At 52.9% G+C, this 20,105-nt stretch overlaps 1 long non-coding RNA gene across 1 annotated transcript; it reads right to left on the bottom strand.

Annotated features, from left to right (window-relative positions):
- Positions 1-6,298: 6,298 nt before the first annotated feature.
- On the bottom strand, positions 6,299-11,252 carry LOC118982720 (uncharacterized). Its single transcript, XR_005065589.1, has 3 exons — positions 11,172-11,252; positions 6,698-6,856; positions 6,299-6,396 (listed from the first exon to the last, which is right to left on the bottom strand). It is a non-coding gene; the product is annotated as an uncharacterized LOC118982720 (long non-coding RNA).
- Positions 11,253-20,105: the final 8,853 nt, after the last annotated feature.

Below are 20,105 nucleotides of genomic sequence, written 5' to 3'. Positions count from 1 at the left end.
AATTTCAAAGAGTGCTGGTAATGTCAGGTTTTGCTCTGGGATCCACATCAAGCTCCCAAACATTTGGCCTGGAATCAACTCCCAGCAGAACAGTCCTGGGGTCTGAGACAAATGCAGTTCAGGCAAACCTGTGGCAGCAGCAGCAACAGTGACACCTCCCAGAACTGTCTCCAGCCCTTGAGGGTGTCCCCTGTGCCTGGGTCCCCAGTGTGCTGTCTTCCTCTAGAGCTGGCTTCCCCTCTCGCACCATTGCTCTTTCTCACGCAGCCCTCAACAGTCTTAGTCTCACGACCACCACAGCACCGCGACCTCTGCAAACACTGCCTGACAACTTTGAAGGCAGAAACGAGTGGCCCGCTTCATAGATGAGAAGACTCAAGTACGTGGCAGAGGATGGGCAGGGCAGCTGAGTTATGGGTGTTGCTGACAGACAGCCTTTTCCTTCTAAGCCCCCGCACCTCCTGGCCCTCCCAGTCCTGGGGGCTGACATGCACACGTCTGGGCTCCCTGTCTGAGGAGCTTTACGGGGAGTCCAGAGTAGAGCCCAAATGGTGAGTAAGGCTCACATACAGAGGGAACTCAAAGTGATCCCTAGAGATAAACCATCGCGGGGCCTGTTGGAGGGGTGACAGGCTACAGCAGAGAGACAAGTAATGGATCTGGAGTCAGAAGTTGGCGAAAGTAAGCAGCAAAGAGCAGGCACCTCCAGGTAAAAGAGTCAGGATGGGGGCTGAGAGGAAGGATGCTACTCTGGCAGAGCACACCTGTCAGTCACATTGCAGATTTCTGATACCTGGGACACCAAGGGAGACAGCCCTGCAGCCCCTGCTGGACACGGTGTGTGGCACATGTGCCGTCACATGGTGTGGGGGGGGTACGGTGTGTGGCACATGTGTGTTGAGGGCTCTAACAAGTTACAAAGTGATGGGTGTGGTACATATACACAGTGGAATATGCTCAGCCGTAATAAAGAAGTCCTGTTACGCGTAGCAGCACAGGTAGAGTTTGAGGTACTGCACTAAGTGAGGCAGAGAAAGGCAAGTCCTGCGTGATCTCACTGACATGTGGCACCTTAGGGGAAAATGAGCTCATAGAGACAAAGAAGAGATCGGTGCTTGCCAGAAGCAGGGGTGGGGGTGGTGGGTGAGGGAGGGCAAAATGGGTAGAGGAGGTGAAAAGGTACAAGCTCCCAGCTGTAAAATACTAGGTCATGGTAATATAGTGTACAGCACGGTGATTACAGTTCATAATACTGTATTCGTAAGGGAGTAGATTTTAAAATTTGTCATCATAAGAAAACCATTTTTGTAAGTATGTATGGTCAAATGTTAGCTAGATGGATTGTGATCATTTTGCAATATGCATATACAAATACCAAATCATTCTGTTGCACACCTGAAACGAATAGAATGTTGTATGTAAATTATACCTTAAAAATAAATAAATGGTGGCTCTTCGGTGTTATGTAAGAGGCGGGACAGCATTTAAGATGACTCACTCACCAGCCGGCGCCCCACCCTGGACTCCAAACCTGTGCTGGCAGAGTGGGCCGTCCGGAAGTGGGCCAGCGGGCTGACCCTGCCGGTGTTTCATCAGCCCACCCTGGTTTCTGATGAGCAGCGAACCACTGATTATTGCCACCGATGGTTGCCGTGGCCTATTTGTAGTGGTCTCCGGGGAAGAAGACGCGCAAGCTCCTTCACAAACTCATTTCAGCTCCTAAACTACTTCCAGTCTGAGCCTTCTCCTCTGCCCCCAATCCCACACTCCCACTTGGGAGGGGGTCGCCATCCCCCGCAGTCCTTTTGTGGGCTGGCAGGCCATTGTAGTTTTTCACAGTCCTGCTTCTTTTTCCACAGGATGCCCAGATTCACCTTCTTTTCTCTGAAAGGTGGGACCTCTGGCAACAGAGCAAGGCATTGGAGCGCAGTGATGTCCTGAGACAGACACCGAGTGTGGGACTCCGTTCTGCCATTTGTGAGCTGGGTCAGCTTGGTCTTGTGGCTTGACTGCCCTGGGCCGAGAGTTCCTGATCTGTGTAAGGTAGATAGGAACAGTGCCCACCAGGTGTAGTTCTCAAGATTAAGGAAAACCCAGTGTATCAGCCCTGGCACAAGGTGGCTGCGACTACTACTGCACCTGTCTCATCTCCCTCCACACACTACAATAATGTCGTCCCCATGGTTCATGGTTCACAGCTGTGTGAGGACTTTCGGAAGCCTCTTCATGGGGACTTTGTTCAGCTCCCAGGTTTGCATGGTGCTTACATACGTGTGGTTGTGTTGAGGTCTTAGAATAACTGGGGTTGGTTATTATAGTCCTCTTTCTACCATCTTCAACCTCTTTATTTGAATATTTGTTTTATAGCATGTTTTGAGATTTTATTTATTTATTTTTAGGGAGAGGGGAAGGGAAGGAGAAAGAGAGGGAGAGAAACATCAATGTGTGGTTACCTCTCACAAGCCCCCCACTGGGGACCTGGCCTGCCACCCAGGCAAGTACCTTGACTGGGAATCGAATGGGTGACCCTTTTGTTCGCAGGCCAGTGCTCAATCCATGGAGCAACACCAGCCAGGGCTTATAACATGTTTTAAAGCAAATAAACCACAAATAGATTTAAATCTTGTTGACAAAGCTCCACTGTGTCCTGCAACACTAAGCAAAGGATCTGTTTGGGAAAAGAGAATGAAGATGTGGACATGGTTCCTGTCCTTACAGGTGATTTGACAGAGAGCACATACACACACACCACACACCACACCCAGACACACAGACACACACACCCCTTCCATGCCCTGCAGCAGCTTGGCCAGGCCAAGTGTCCTGTGAGGTTCCTACCCCCTGGCCCCCTGAGGTCACAGTGAGGTCTGGGGATTTGTTGCCTGTAGGTTCACCTGGAAGTCGGACAGAGGTTTCTTAACCAGGAACAAGAAGTGGGAAGAGGAAGGGCCTGACGTCGACTGGGCACCTTCTCTGTCCCAGTTCCTGTGTGGTGCGTGTATTTCGATCACTTCGTTTAATCCCAGCACAACATTACAGAGCACCATGGTGGACACTGTCCTCATCACCCAGTCCCCCTTACAGACTGCAGGGCTCGATTCCCAAGTCTTGGACTTTCCCAGACAGCCAACTTGCCCAAGGTCAAGCCCTGCATCCAAGAAGTGGTCCATGCAGGGCTTTAAAGCCCTGGACCCCTCACCCCAGCTGGGGACAGCTCCAGAGATCTGTGGGCAATACGGCGTGGTTCTGCCTCTCCCCCTGTCCAATCCCACTTTCTTTCCTTTCTCCACAGGTAGCGACCCCAGACACTTTCCACTATACACATCCCACATGCTAATCTTTGTATGAGAAAATAGAGGCTCAGAGAGGTTAAGTATCTTTCCCCAAATCACACAGCTTTTAAGGGACAGGGCTGGCTTCAAACCCATGCATAACACGAACCCCATCTCCCACTCCCCTCTGCCCCGCTGGTCCCCATCTGTCCTTGACTCTTCAATTTCCCTGAAGGAAGCAGGTCTACTTCAGGCCTTGGAAATCCAATTGAAGGTAGGTCTTAAGTTGCAAAAGAGATTTTAACCCTTATTCCCTTCCCCCTTTGAGAAGTTGTTCCTTCTGCACAGGAAGTCTCATGTACCCGACCAGCGAGGAGAACGGCTGGGTGACTGACAGAGAAGGGCAAAGGCACCCAGGTGCCACCCAGCCACTTACTATTTGTGTGACTTGGCTTTGGTTCTTCCATCTATAAAGTGGAGATAATAGCTCTGCCCCCAAATTGTTTTTAGGATAAATGACATGATAAGTATTTTGAAACTATTTTAAGATGTACCAAGCATCCCAGTGCCATAAGAATGCAAAGACTAGAAAAAGTGATGATAAAAAGGTGTTTACCACAAAACCCAAGGCCGATTCCATCAGCTCTGCAGTTTGCCTGGCTGACCTTGAGGGTGCAGGGTCTCATAAGACACTGCTGATGTTCCCAGGGAAACCTCAAACTAGGTCCAATGTCCATCCTAGAGCAGCGTGGGACCCGGGGACCAGCACAGGATGAGGTGTAAGCAGACCTGGATTGCAGTCCTGGTTTTCTCAGGAGTGAGCTCTGTTACTGTCACAGGGCTCCTCCCTTCTCCCAGGCCGGTTTGCTCTTTCCTGAAGTAAGGACATTGGACTAGATGCTCCTTAGTACCCCTTCCACCTCAGACACATGGAATCCTGTGGCATCTGGTGCCTTCTTAGCAAAGTGTTCTTTCTCTTCCACCCCACCCCTCCTGCTCACCAACTTGGGCTTCCTCCCAGTCTGAGGGGATGAGGTCCTTGTAGACAAGGTCAAGGGCAGGGATGGCAGGAAGCAGAGGGAGAAGACTGTCACTCAGAGTTCCTGGAAGCCATGGGCAGAAATGAGCCCACGCTGGTGGCTCTTGCTGAGATGCCCAGCGCTGGCCAGGTGGGTCTGAGTGGTCCCCCATGCAAGTAGCCCTTGTGCTGGCTGGTGGTTCCTTCACACCAAGCCTCACAACACACTCCTGTTTCACCCTGCAGTGCACCTCGGGAGCTGCACCCTGATATTACAATAAGTCAACACAAACATAATTAGGAAAGAGAAAGTACTGGAAAAGAGTTGAGGGAGTGCATGCCAGAGCTACAGAAACACAGTTGTTCAGAAAGTCAGTTTACAAAGCTAATGACCACGGCGCTCGGGCCTTGGCTGGTCTGCATACCTCTGCTGGCCTGCATACGTTGACACGTGGAGCAGCTCCGGCTGTCACCTCGTCGGGGGTTGGCAGACCCTTCCCGAAAAGCCCCACCCTGAGAGAGACACGCTTCCAGGAAAGAGAGGGTGAGCGGCTCACCGTGCAGGGATGGACATGTTTCTGTGGGAAACCTCATCACCAGCGTGCCGCAGTCAACAGAGGGATGGCTGTCACTTGACAAGGTTTACCAAGTGACGCTAAGGTTTCAGGAAGAAATGCGGACTATTGGTGATGTTGAGAAAAATTGGTAGAGTTTTACTATCACTCATTATTCGTCCATTCATTCACTAAAAAGTACTTGATAAGTATCTGCTACATGCAATGTTCTTGGCTGTCAACCAAAAGTGTATGAATCCCCATGTGATTTTGAGTTGCTCTTTTAGGAAATTAAGTAGAAAAGTGATCATGAGTAACTTTGTAGTCAATTTCTAAAGAACCATTTGTGGGTTTGCTTTGGCACCAGTGTGGTGACAATGGATAACCCCTGGTATTTTGGATGATCTGTGTTGTTCCCGTCCTGTCCACCAGCAGAAGTGATATTTACAGGGGATTCTGTGCAGTTGCCAGAGGAAGCATATCCCATAGGTAAACCCAAAGTCATTTGCTAGTGTTGGGATTAACCGTCTTGTGCAGAAAGGGCCCAAGGTTCACTGAACATGGGAACACCACTGATTAGGGCTGAGACATATTCTGGGGTCAGTGTGAATTAGTGGGAAAGAGTGCCTTGGGGTCCAGGGGGAGGGGTGTTTGGCATCCTGGCGGGTCCATCTTGAAGACTACATGCACCCATCATCCTCCAGGGCTCCTAGGCATTACCTCCTACGAAGGCACTCATGCTGAGGTCCAGGCTCCTTCCAGGGTGAAGGTCTGAGCTGCAGAGATGAACCCCACACCCAGAGCAGTGTGCCAGGTCCCGGAGCCAAACTGTGAGCCACTGCTTCTCACCCTGTCCGTGGAGTCAGTCAAGGGAGAGGCTCTGCCCTCCCAACAGAGAGCAGGGTCAGGCACGGAGCGGGCCAGAGGAGCCCCGTGGGCCATTCCGCTGGCACTTGAAATCTGTCCCCTCATCTGGCCAGGACCCAGTTGCAGAAATGTAGCTCCTTATGACTTCACTCCAAAGACAGCTGTGTGCCTCACCTCACGTCTGCACAATGACCCGGCAGTTGTTCCTGCTTCGTGGAACACAGGCCAGGCAACCCCTGCAAGGTCCCGTGGGGACGTTCCCGCGCTGGCTGGCAGATGGCTGGCGGGCAGGCAAAGCTCCCTCAGTGCTTGCCTGAAGGAACTGAGGACTATCCAATTTCTTCTTCTCTGCTTCCCGTCATCCTTATCACCCTCGCTCTGCGCTCAGGGCCTTGCACGATCACCACAGCCAGGCCTACTGAACACTGACCCTGACATTCCCCTGAGGTGAGCCAGCTCAGTCCTGATTCCCACTGTGGGACTGAATCCCCCAAACCACTAAATTCTGGTGTGTGGAAGCTGGACACAACCTGAAGTATCTCGAAGACAATCTTACCATTATGCAAAGGAGGAAACTCACCTTTAGTGTGCCAAGGACACACAGCTGGCAGGGCAGGGCAGGGCTGAGCTGACTCCCAGGGCTGGTCATGGCCAAATTCCACTCACATGTGGTCCTCCCTAATCCCTGCAAGACACTCAACCCACAGCAATCCTGAGCCTCATGACCTTCTTAGGCCTCACTCCACTATATTAACTCTCACTTCTGTGGTGTTAGCACTAGCCTCCTATTTAAGTTCCAGACCTATTTTTTCAGATATGTAAAGATTCCTCAGAGGCATCCTGGTGGACCACCATTGCCTCCCTCTCCCTAACCCCATACTGTCTGTCATCTGGGTTCCCGCCTCTGGCCATCACTGTGTTCTTGCTGTAGCTCCATACCACGGCCACGCCAGGTAGCCACAGGGGAAGTCTCTCTGGGGCTGCACCTCAGACATAGATGTGCACGAGGCTGTTAGGGGACTGGCTTCCCTTGGTCGACTCTCAGGGAATGGGCAGGAGGCTAGGACATCTGACAACTCTGTCCCCATCTGGTCTTAGCTCTTCACATCTGGGGACTGAAGACCCTTCCTCCTCAGTGGTTCAGTCTAAAAGAAGTGTTAGGACCCAGTTTTTCCCAAGTGTGAAGTGAAATCTTCTTCTCTTTAAAGCCCATAGTACTAACCGACTCTGCTCGACAGCCTTGCCAGCCTTGCACTGGCCCCCGGGTCCCTGGGCCCCCAGACAGCACGCCTTCTTTCTCTCATGGAGAAGTCTCCAGGGCTTGCCACTCGCAAAGCCTGAGCCTCAGACTACTCAGGCACACGCCCTGGTGGTGCTTCCAGAGGTGGAACCCCACACATGGAGTGGAGCGCAGAGGGGCCTGGGTAGAGGAGAACCTCCCTATTGCTCCTGTGTCTGAACAGGAGGTCATGCCTGCATCTGGGCAGCCATGCCTCTGGGACCTCCTCCCAGTTCCTCTGTGAAAAGGGGCTCAGTTTCCACAGCAGCGTCTCCTCTCCACTCTGGGCCACAACGCCTGCCTTGTCTCCTCCCTCTCTACAATTTTCTCAGAGTCCTTCTCAAACCCCTGCTCCTCCTCGGGGTCTGCTCTGCCTGCTCCTGGAACGGGAGCTGCTGGAACTGGGGCTGGGCGGAGGCGGGAAGAGGCTGCTCCTCCGCAACATCATCTGCAAAGCAAGGAGCCCGAGCTGGGTGGGCTAGGGTCTCCCCCCCTCACATCCTATCACGCAGTTGCCATCTGGGTTAACTTCATCTCAACTTCTGGTTTACCTTTCTCCTGGATGGTGAGAGCCACTCCACTCAGGACTTGTTTAATAAATACACACTTGGTCATTAGGTTGAACTGATGATGCACAGTGAGGACTGGAGTGTACCGGGCAAGGTAGGTGTCGATAGGAATGGGCAGTCCTGCCAGAAACAGACAGAGGAAGGGGGGCTTTCCTGGGAAGTGGCTCATGTGCAGGCAGGTGGGAGTGGGTGGGAAGGGGGACACAGCACTCTGAGGGAAAGAGGCCCAGAGGCTAATATGCCCCTACTTCCTACAGGGTCTAGGGTTTGGGCGGAGATCAAAAAGAAAAGGACTGGAGGACAATGGGGTACAATTGTCGTTTGGCCAGGAGCTCAGGACCAGGGCTTGCAAGCTGCCCTCATTCAAGCTCTGAGCCTCAGTTCTCCCATCTGCAAATGAGGGACCTGAAGCCTCAAAGTGTGGCTGAGCTTGTCAGGAATGCAGAGTCCCAAGCTCGCCCTGGGGGCTGAGCCAGCCTCTCACCAGCTCCCCAGGTGATGCTGTGCATGCGGACGAGTGACAAGCTCTGTGAGGTTCCAGAGCTGACACTGTCACACGGGAGTGTCAAACTGGGCCGCATCTCAAAACAGCAGGGGAGACTTCAAAACCTCGTGTTCACAGGTCTCTCCGGGGTGACAGATCATGCTGTATCTCCATCGGGGCAGTCAGTATATCGATGTATCTATTTATCAAAACTCATGAACTATATGCTTTGCATGGACGCATTTTAGTATATTTGTATTATTTCTCAATAAAGTTGATTTAAAAGAACACTATCCCCAGTCCTAAATTATTTCCTTAGAGTACAGCTGTAAAAGGAGGAACACTGTGCCCCAGGACGTCAACAATGTCTTACATCGCGGTCCATTTCTCCCCCTGCAGAAGGGCTGCACTCCGGCGTTAAGGAGAGTCGGCACGTACTCTAAGTGTGCAGACCAGTGTTTCCTCTCCGGCGTGTCAGTATCCTCCCACCTGTCTCTCTCTCAACACACAGTCCCAATGCTACAGTCCATACCACTTGGGTCAAACTTTCCCGGTGTTTTAAGCCTCTCCTGGTAATTCTAGTGGACGGCAGGGCTGAAGGCCCTCAGCAACCACTTCCTCGGGATCCGTCGGGATCCTGAGTGCCCAGCACTGTGCAGAGGGCAGAGGGCAGAGGAATAGGATGTGACACAGTGTGTCCCTGAGTAGCTTACATTCTGGTTGGAAACACCAGGCAGGAGCTGGCATAAAAGGAAGTTAAATTACAGCTGAGGAAGGGCCACTCCCTCATCACCCACAGAGTGGCCAGGGCTTGGCTGCCCGCTAGGTCACAGACACTCGCCTTGTAGGTAACTTCTGAGAGCCCCCGTCTGCATTGCCACCCACCCCTTTTTAAGCAGAGACTCAGGGAGGTTACCCAGCTTCCCCAGGTCACACAGCTAGGAAGGGAAGAGGGAGGCCTGGCTCCGCAAAGCGCCACATGCCTGTCATCAGATGGCAGGCTGGCAGCACTCCAACCTTAATGATTTGCCAGAGCCAATTAATTGCTAAACTGTGAGGTGCTTCCACTCGGGTCAGGGGAGCAGAACAACGACCTGGAGAGTGGGGTGTACATCGGGGTGTCGCTGGGTCCATGCACCCTGCATTGAGATGGGGCTGACTGGAGGGCGCAGCAGTCTTGGTGCCTCCTCAGGAGGACCCACAATGGGTGTAGGGGATAATTCGTCTTGGGGGTCAGGACAGTCCCACACCCCTCCTCCTTTTCCCGGGCAACGTAGGACGTCAGACAACACTGCGGAGGCCTCATTATTGGGCTGCACAACCATTGTCCTGGGGACAATGGTTTCCGGCCCTGGCTTTGTGTGGGGCTGCCAGCCAAAGTTATTAACCCCAGGAGTTGCCTTTGAAGGACATCCAAGGGAGGGGTGAAAGGTCACCAGGAGCAGTACAGGGAGCGGAAGTGGGAGGGAGAGACAGCACAAAAGAGAGGGATGAGCCCCAGTGCCCGCCCCCCTCCTCCCCTGGGGAACCCCAAGCAGAGCTGGGCCCAGAGAGGGGGATGTCCAGAGGAAGTTCCCACTGATGCTGCAGAAGAGAGAGGAGCAGGGCAAGGCTGAGCATCCTGATGGGCCTCAAACATGTGCGCACGGATGGGGACAGGGGCTGCCTTTCAGGGGAGAAGATGTCAGGGGCTGGGCCTGGAGCTCCTCCACTCACTTCTCGAATTCCCCGAATAGGCTTCTGCTCTCCAGGACCCTGACATCCCTGCCACCTACCTGTCCCCTGCCCCTCACGGAAGCAAGGGAGAGGGACCAGGACTTGCTGGCTGTGGCGGGGAAAGCTGTCCCTTCCTGGCACTGCCCAGATTAACCTGCAGGTATGGGCAGTACAGGTGAGGGCACCATGGCCTAGGGCTGCCTGGGCCATAGACAGAGTTGGAGAGGTTTTGTTGTCACCGTATAACAACCTGCCTCTAATTGGACAGGGAAGCTGATGCCTAGACTGGGAGAGAACTCTGCACAGGGCCCAGTCCTGCGATGGGCAGAACTGGAACTTGGGGCATCGTTCATTTTTCGCCCTGGCTCCCTCCCCACCCAGGGCCTCTGACATTCAGCTCAGCTGGAGCCTCCATCCTTGCTCCAATGTCTCCAGTCTCCTGGGTTTCCATGGGGATCCCAGTTTCCTGAATAATGCCAAAAAGGCATGGCCCCTCTAAGATGCCAGGCCCCTGAGAAGACAGCCTTGTCCTGCCTCTGGAAGGAGAGAAAAGCTGAGTGTCATTTCTAGAGCAGTGACCACCAGTGCCAGGCTGGCTTCTTGCTCTGCCCACCCAGCAAAGGACACCCAGACCAGAACTTGCATGCAGAGCTGAACCAGAAGGTCCAGAGCTTTAGGTCACAAGGCCCAAGGAGGCTGTGGTTCATCCCAGGTCAGAGCGCTGGTCTCCTTCTCAAGGCCTCTCTCAGGCTAGCATCCCTCTGTTCTCTCCACGGTGTGTGCCCCACCACAGTGCCCTCCTGGTCCTGCCCCTGCCTGGTCAGCATCTCTCCAGCCTTCCTCCTCCCTAGCTCCTGACTCCAGACTTCCTCACAGTGTCTTCCCCTCAGGCCACTGAGGCCTGGTAGCTTGATACCCAGTCCTGCCCTTAACCCCCCCACCCCCCACCCAAGGAAGCCCAGCACAACCACACCTGCTCTCCCTTCCTTAACCCTCACTCACGGCCTTCTAGACACCCTCCGGAGCTCGGCTGAGTTTTTTGCCATCCCTCCCTGCCCTGGTCTTGGGGCTCCTCCTGGCCAGGTGAAGGCCACCTGGTGGCCTTAGTGGGATAAACAGCCAGGGGTAGGAAGGCCTTTGTCTTAAACTCATAGACAATAGATCAAACTGAAGTAAAAGTGGAGTCTCTCGTCTTGTTCTCCCTCCCTCTCTCTCTATGAGTATATGGATCTCTTATACAGACAAATACATTCACATGCACACACCCACCCACATCAAGACCCCACTAGTGTTGCCCATTTCCCGCGGTCATTCTGGCTATCCCTCTTGTCTCTCCAAAGCCAAGGACACTAATTCCCTGCCCTCTGCCTTAAATTTCCTGTCCCTAAAACCCCAAATGCTGCAACTCTGACCCAAACCATGCAGCCTCTGCAAACTGCAGCAGAAAATAGAAGAGGCGTTTGTTCTCACGTCAGCGTGCTCCAGCCTGTCAGCCAGCACCCTGACCCCTTGAGCACTGATGCCAGGTGGCGAAGTGTCTTGGGGACAGGGCTGAGTCCAGTGCCTGTTCCAGGCTCGCTTTGGCTCTCTCTTCACTAATGCCCAAAGGCCAAACTTTTCAGAATTTGGTAACAGATTAAAAGCCAAGCCAACAACAGGAGGAGATGAGGGGAGAGGAAAGCAAATGAAATGTTGAAAAAAAATTAAGCAATGCTTGCATTCTCATTAGTAGGAACATGTGAGATGAAGCACGTTACGTTATTAGGCATTCTCGCGTTTCAGTAAACACAGCTGAATAAATTTATAAATATCAGCATTAAATGAGATTTAATGCAAAGCTGTTTATCTTCTGGCTGTCAGGCGGGAGGAGATGCTCCCCACGTGACACCGGCCAGCAGTCTCCGGACCTGGCCCAGGTGAGCTCCCCTGGGGGGGAGGGGATGCTGAGCAGGCCTGGGTGGTGCAAGTCTCTGTCCCAGTCCCCCCCCCTCCCCGCCCCGCAGCAAGGCAAGGGTCTGGGTGGCTCAAGGACACTATTTAACCTCTCGAGTAAAAACTCCTTAACTGCAACTAAGAAGCCCCTGCCCCACTCAGAAGGCTGCAGAGAGGATGACAGGAGCCACTGCAACTGCCCGGCTTGGCTCCTCGGCTCCTAAGAGGTGCAGATCCTAACAGCTCCACCGCTGCCTCATCTCCAGAGCTGGGCACTGCAGCCTTGATAGAAAGAAGACGGGTAGCAGGCAAAGGGGATGATGACAAGGCAGCCACGGGGGCACCTGGACAAGGGGAGCCCGGTGTGCACCCTGCTGTGCTGTGAACGCAGACAGGTGGGACTGTGTTTCCATGAGCCCCTCATGCCAAACCTCGGTCTCCCACATTGTGTCCTTATGGCCCTCTGACTCCCGAGCCTATGTGACAGCAGCCTGATGAGGCTACATGCAGTGAGTGAGGACCAAGTGTCAAAGAACAAGGACCCTGGGGCCAAAGACTTCATTTATAGGGGAGGCCCGAACGTTGGGGCGATGGGACCCCGGCCTTTTGCGATGCCTGCTGCCTACCTCTCACTTGCCTGGGCCCCACTGTGGCCTGGACCTCTGTTCCACAGGCTCTCACTCGTGGGCCACGTGGCGTCTCCTGCAGCTGCAGGTCCCTGTGCCTGGACCTCAGCCAGCACTGGGCACCCATCTCACACACACGTGCACCCACACATGACTAAAATAGATTAAATTAAATATAAGACAAAATAAAACCTGTGATCCTTGTCTGTATAACTGTTATGTCTAGACAAGGCATCATACAGGCCTCAGTAAAGGTCACATCAATACCAGGGTGGGCAAAAGGAGGCACAGAGTTGTGAGTTTGTGAAACACAGTTTATTCTTGTGTTGCTATTCACTCATTATTGTATCGTTTATTTGTACTACCACTGTGAACCCCTTTTCCCCACCCCTGTATGAGACTGACACCGATTCTCTGCCCAACACGGCTCCCTTAGCTGAAAGAGGCTGTTAGGTCCCAACAGAGCCCCTGCGAACAGAGCGCCCTGGGCCGCCCTGACTCTCCTTGTCTGCCCCTCCCTTTGCAGAGCCCTCCGGATGCTGAGGATCCACCCAGGACAATATCCCTGAAGGTTTCCCAAGGTGCTTTGGCCCATGCAGCATTTCCACAGGACTGTGGGTGGATGTCACAGGATGAAATGTGCAACAGGCCTGCACAGCCCCCCCACCACACACACACACTGTGGGCTGGTGAGCTCATGGAGGTCCCCTCGGCCTGTCCCAGGAATGGCCATCAAGCCCCATGCTGTCCTTGTAAAAGAGAAGGTAAATAAAGGCAGCTAGCATGTCAGGGGACCACACAGGGAGGGCCTGGGGAGGTCTCCCAATGTCTCAGAATGGCTGCCTCCTTGTCGATGAAACAGAGGGTGGAAGCAGGTCGTCCCGGCAGTCCACTCTAGCCTGAATCTTAAACATCGCTGTTATGATGCTTTCTGGCTGTGCAGGGAATGGGATTCTGGGAGCTGGGCTGCAGAGAAGCGGCGTCAACTGCTTATTTACAGATCCTTGAGTGCTAGTGTATTGGGTTTTATGGCTGAGATAAGCACCCCAGCAAATTCCATCACACCGCCACTTCCCTAGGAAGCCAGCTACGTGCGAGGCACTCTACCAGGGGCTCTGAAAGAAGTGCAGAAGTAAAGTGGAAATCTTACGTCCACGTCGAGCACCATGTGAGACAGGAATGCTGGGCCACACTGGGTCTGACACTAAGCTGTCTGCGACTTATGCCTTTGCCGTTGCTGCCTTGAGGGTCTCAGCCAACAGAGGCAGGTGCAGCCCAGACTCCCCCTGGCTGCAGCAGCCTATGCCTGAAGATGAGGCCACAGCAACGGCGACAAGGCCCATCTCACTGGGTTCCACCTGCTCTTGTGGGTGCCTGTCCAGTTTCAAAGTGCCACGGTATTTCTGGACTTCTGTGTGCGCATGCACGTGTGTGCGCGTGCACGTGTGCTACAATTGAGATATGTTACCTTTGAGGCTCTTCTGTGGTTTCCAAGTGGCAATGCTCACCTTGAGCTTGGGAGACAGGCAAGCTAGAAAGAGGTATTTGTTATGTACTCAGACAACAGCACTGAAGCGTGGAGGTTGGGAGTTGGCCAGAGGAGAGGGTGTTGGAAGCAGAGAACATGAGCAAGTCCCCAGGATTCAGAATCACCTTAGACTAGAGATGGGGGGAGAAGGAAAAGTCGGAGCAGAAGGCACACCTGGAATAATCTGGGAGATGGAAGAACAGCGGGTGTGCAATGACCTGGATGTCAGGTTAGCCGAGGGAAGGAGGGAAGAGGTGACCATGGCAAACACTGCAGGGCAGACACAAGGATAGAGACTGAGAAAAGCCACTGAATTTGGCAGCAAGCTGTGGACAGAAACCTGGCTACAAGAAGCCAGGGAATGAACCAGCAGTAAGAACATTTACACAGCGTTGTGGGCTGAATTGTGTCCCCCAAAAGCTGTGTTGAAGTCCTAATCCCTGCTACCCCTGAGTGTGACCTTATTAGGAAATGGAGTATTTACAGATGGAATCAGTTAGGTGCAGTCCTTAGGATGAGCCACTGATGTGATAATTTCAGAGCTGGTTACTGGAAGTCACTTTCCTGAGCCTTTCACTGTAAAGGTGAGGCAAAAAAGGCCCGCAGAGGAATTAGGGATGAGCAACAAATTTACAACACTGGTTAGTGGAGGAGTCCTCTCTCAGGAGTTAGTATTTTGTGATTTGTGTGTGTGTGTGTGTGTGTCTTTAGGAACAGTGTAAGCATGAGGGCAAAACCCTGTCTTTGTTACCCTTATCCTTGGGAAATCACCTGAGTGCAAGGTGAACACTTCTCCCCCTGGTGGCCCCTACCTGAATTACAGGCAGAGTCCTGCCACGGAAAGAACCCAGGAGACACTGGGGAGTGGAGAACAAGTGCCCCCACCTCCTCCACTGGCCCGAACCAGCTATTCAGCGACTGGTTTGTTCTTTGTCTTAGTCCTCAGGGACTTGGGATGTTAGGTGCCCGTTCCCCTCCCCATATCCCATTCTGTGCTCCCCCGCTCCCCCAGCTCTCTTTCCTGTGACAAGTATAGTAACTAGGAAAAAAGTTACAAGCAAAACTTGTGAAACTTGACCAGTACTGGTTCTGGCCTCCACTTCTTTGAAGACTGTGAGTGGAAGGACTGGCCCACAGACATGAAATGCAGGACCAACTTTTTCTTTGACTTGGAGAGGTGAGTCTCCCCAGCCTCACTTGCTGCTGCCCCCACCTCCGCCATTCTTCCTGGCTCTTCTTTCCCTGTGACTTCTTCCCCAGGGTGGCCACTTGTCTTGGCCAGAATGTCAGCCAAAGCAGAATAAAGCATCGACTGGACTCCGAGGAACGTCCTGTTGTCCCCAGGCCAACTGCCGGGAGGATCCCCTCTGGGAATTGATCACAGTCACGTCTGCGATGCCAAGAAGGAATTGATGTGTCCTCACCAAGTCTCCGTGTCAGTGTTAGAGGCAGGTTTAAAGCTTGAAGAAGTCAGTTTAGGACAAAAAACAAAGAAGAAATTCTACTCTCTGCTCCAGTGATGAAAACATTCTTCAAGCAGTCTGCTGACAAAGCATTCTTACGGCCAAGACTAGAACTTCTCAGAGCCGACAGGAGACTGAGTCTAATACCGGTTACCAGTTGCCCTGGGGCAAACTACCACAACCTCAGCACTGAGAACAGCAGACATGTGATGTCCAGCACAGTTGCTGAAGGTCAGGGATCCAGGAGCTCCATTGCTGGTGGTTCTGGCTCAGGGGTGGTTCTCACAAAGTCACAGGCAGCTGTCAGCCAGACCTGTGGTCATCTGAAGGCTTGACTGTGACTGGACAATCCACATCCGAAATGTCTCCCTCATGCATTTGTTGACTGGAGGCCTCTCAGATCTTTGTCATGTGGGCTTCTCCGTGGGGGTGACTTGAGTGTCCTCATGACATGGCAGCTGGCTTCCTCCAGGACAAGTAACCCACAAGGCAGCAGGACAGGAGCCTTGTCTTATAACCTAGCCTTGAAAGTGATACGTCACTTCCGCCGTACTCCAGTGGTCACATAAGCCAACCCTGATGTCCTGCGGGAGGCGACTACACAGCGGCATGACGATCAGGAGGCAGGGGTCATCTGGGCACCAACTTTGAGGCTGACTACGTTTCAGGTGGTGAACTGATTGGAACCTGTCACTCCAGTGTAAGGACTAGAACTAAAACTAGAATTACCAATGAATACTGTTCACCAGTCGTTCATCAAAATTCTCCTCTAATTAAGGCACTGAAACTCTGTGATTTTTAAAGCAAATGCTTTTTCTGGGAAGAGTATGATGGCATCAACCCAAAGGCCCATCACCATCAGAAAACACCGGACAATCTCCAGGAGAGCAAAGCCTGGTGGTGCAGCGGTCTTGGCCAGGCTTCACTTGCCTTTCAGGTGGCCTGCCCCAACCCTGCTAGTCTCTGGAATCGGAGGGTCTGGGTTTCAATCCTGGGNAGTCGTTCATCAAAATTCTCCTCTAATTAAGGCACTGCAACTCTGTGATTTTTAAAGCAAATGCTTTTTCTGGGAAGAGTATGATGGCATCAACCCAAAGGCCCATCACCATCAGAAAACACCGGACAATCTCCAGGAGAGCAAAGCCTGGTGGTGCAGCGGTCTTGGCCAGGCTTCACTTGCCTTTCAGGTGGCCTGCCTCAACCCTGCTAGTCTCTGGAATTGGAGGGTCTGGATTTCAATCCTGGGTTCCAATCCCAACCCCAACACGCAGTAGTTCAGGGACCTCGGGTATATTACTTAGCCCATCAGAGCCTCACTTTGCTCTGATGAAACAGATCATCTATGAAACAGATCAACCCTAACCTTATCAATTGCTCATGAGGATGATGGAGATAGTGCTATTGAAAAGTATTCTGCGGGTGCTAGTTACTGCTACTGTCCATGGCTGTCTCTGACCTCCCTCCATCCTGCAGAGCACCCGTGCGTGGCAAAGGACATGGAGAAGGGAGGGCTCACTTCACTCCGGGGTTTGTGGCTGAGAAAATGCGAATGAAAGGCTTCCATTCTCCATTTGGCAGGAAAGGGAATGAGCTACTAAAAACACTTCTCTCCCTGGCTGGTGTGGCTCAGTGGATTGAGTGCTGGCCTGTGGAACCGAGGGCTTATTGGTTTGATTCCATTCAGGGCACACGCCTGGGTTGCAGGCCAGGTCCCCGCTTGGGGTCCTGAGAGAGGCAGCTGATTGGTGTTTCTCTTGCACATTGATGTTTCTCGCCCTCTCTTTCTCCCTCCTTTCCTTCTCTCTAAAAATAAATAAATAACATCTTTAAAAAAACACACATCTCAACACAAGTCCTGAGCTTGCTTATCCTCTCCTGGGCCTACAATAGTGTTAACTGAATGTCTGGACCCTAGGGGGTCCTAGTTCTAGAGGCTTCACATAATCAGCTGAGAGGGGGTGTTGTCTGCTTTCCCCTGTAGTTTTGCAGGAGGGGCTGACTCCACACAACCCTAGTGCTGATACTTGGGAAGAACACAGGACACGGCAGTGAATAAGGGGTCTGAACCCCTTCCATATTGGGTCTATATCTCTTTCCTCCTCTGTCTTTAACACGAAAGGCTGAGTCTAGTTCTGAGCCCATTCATATATTCATCGTTCATTCTTTCATTCTTTATCGGTTGTCCACTCTGCACCAGACACGGCATGGATGAAACCACAGTAACCCTAGTACCCACCCCATGGAGCCCATCTCCCAGTGGAAGGATATGAACAGGAGTTTAGAGGCAGGAAGAGTTAAACTGGTTCATAGAGATCTGGAGGTGGGCCTTCAGAATCAACCTGGGAAAAGGGGCAACGTAAGCAGAGATAAAGCTCTTTCTGCACCTCCTCTTCCTCACCTGTAAGAACTAGGCTATTGGTTTTGTTCTGGTCTCCTTGGCCTTGAGACACTGGGCGGCTGGTGGGGTGGGTATTGGCCTGGTGATGGGTGGGTGGGGCACTAAGCAGGCTTCGGAAGGTCCTGGAGAGAACTCCAGGTCTGCTGAGGAGGGCAGACCCAGGAGATTGAGGTGAATGTGGGGTCAGAAACCAAGGTCCTACTCTAGAGTCTCCAGGTCTGTCTCATCCTCTAGCTAGACCATGAGCACCTGGAAGGGAAGGAGTCTGTTCTCGCCAAGGTGCACCCTTCCTCTCCTTCTGAGCAAGGCTGGGTGGGCCCCGGAGACCAGATGGCCTGTGTTTAGAACATCCTTACGACCTTTGGGAATCTGCCTGATTTTTCAAGCATCAGAATTTTTTTTAACACTAACAAGGGTCTGGTATGATTGGCAGTTTGCGTCCTGCCTTCCTGTGAACCCCTTCAGGTGAATTCTTACTGACATCACAGTTCTTTGTGTACTCGCCAACACGCAACACTGTTTCTCCAGTCAGGCCTTAGTTCTTTCTGGGCGGGACTTGTGACTCATTCTGAGATACCACAGGAACTCAGTCCGGTGGACGGCAAACAAAGGTCATGGGAAAACATCCACTATCCTCATGGATTCAGATGCTTGTGGAAGACTGGCTTTGCAGGACCAATGGAGATGTGTCTGTAACATGCTTCCTAAAGGGGGCCTGGGGGCTCAAGGAGGGTCGGGGAGGTAGGGCAGAGAGACTCGAGACCCGGTGGCTTGACCACAGCTCAGGGACGGAGTGGTAGGGATGGAGGGGAGAGAAGCTGGGACGCACAGGGATGTGGCGCTCCAGGACCACAGCGAGGGCTCTGCGGGGCTGTCCTGGGATGCCGCACAGCCACGCTCAGTGAGCCACCTGATTCATTCTGAAATGAGGCTGTCTAAGGAAAAGAATCCCATGCAAATGAAGACTAAATGCTTTTAATTAAAGGAAGGAGCCTGGAGACCAGCTGGTGTGAGGAGGGAACTGGAGCAGGTCAAGCTGTGCTGCCAGGAGAGAGGAAGCCGCTGGACCGCAGGGCTCACCCTTTCCTCCTGGCCCTAATGAGACACCAGTCCTCCTGCCCACCCGCCATCATGGTGGGGGTGAAGCCTAGTGCAGGGAGAAAGGAAGGCCCTTCTGTGCTTTGGAATAGCTCCGACTCGGCAGATTGGCCCAGTGCCCGGTGGCCCAACTCCCAAGGTAACAGCTAGGGGAATCTTTTAGAATCCAAATTACTTTATCTTATCATCAGAGCCCATAACAAGCCCTGTGCCCTGCGCTTTGATTATCTTATGTCATTTAATCCTCATGCAGCCCCAGAAATTATCTCCCTTTCACAGGTGAGGCAAGTGAGGCCCCAAGGCTAAGTCTAATGGCAGAGCAGAGCCTCCACGACCATCCGACTCCGCAGCTCAAGGTCTCGGGCCTTTTGTTCAGACATACGGGCACCAGGATGGCGCCTGGTGGAAATGGGGTGCATGCAGCCCTGGGACAGCGCGTGTAAGGGTGCTCAATACTTGTCAAGGCCCTCCCTGGCCCAGACTCCCCTTCACTTGGTGGTGGTGGAGGATGGTTCCCCTGGAGGACGACTCTGAGAAGACAAAACTCTGGGCACAGAAATCCCCTGTTGGGCCCCAAAGGCCAGGCTAACAGGCAAGAGCATCTGGGTGTCTGGGTCCTGGCTTCCTGACCAGCTTTTCTGCGACAGATGAGGTGGAGAAGGTGAGTGCTGTTTACCATCTCCCTGGCTCTTGATGGAAAGGTGGAAAGAGGATGGTGGCAAAGCAGAGGCAGGTCTCTGAACCCGTGACAAGTCCCCAGGACCCAGGTGGTCTGCTTTACCTTGAGGTACCACGTCACCTTGAGGTCCGTGATTCAGACGCTCCCCCTCTTCGCGTTCACTGCACACCAGGCACTCGAGACCTTGCAGCGTACCCGGCAAAGGAATGCTCCTTATCCACCTGCCCGTTGAAACCAGGATTGCTGTGGCCAGTAGGCCGAGTGCCACCTCACCGTGTCATCTCCATTAGAGTCACCTGTCATGACCATGTAAGCAACCCAAGCAGGGCAGTCCCTTACAGTCACCGAATGGCCTGTGGAGTGAAGCCCGCCAGTGAGCTTTGCCTGGGGTCTGCCTCGTGCAAAGCCCAATATGACTCTTCACTCCTGAAAGGACAGTGACAGAAGCACTCACGTTGTGTGGGACGCTGTTTCATGTGTGATCATCCACCCTCCGGTATGACAGACATCTTCATCCCTGTTTCACAGATGAGGACACAAGGCTCAGAGAGGTCAGGTGGCCCAGGGCCACTCAGTTTCAGGTGAGAAGGCTGAGATGGTCTCCCCGACACCTTAATCTGAC

Source organism: Sturnira hondurensis, unplaced genomic scaffold (genome assembly GCF_014824575.4).
Source record: "Sturnira hondurensis isolate 20B ecotype Veracruz unplaced genomic scaffold, ASM1482457v3 Scaffold0002039, whole genome shotgun sequence".
Taxonomy (NCBI): domain Eukaryota; kingdom Metazoa; phylum Chordata; class Mammalia; order Chiroptera; family Phyllostomidae; genus Sturnira; species Sturnira hondurensis.
The sequence above is the reverse complement of the archived record's forward strand: the minus strand, read 5'-3'. Positions and strand labels throughout refer to the sequence as shown.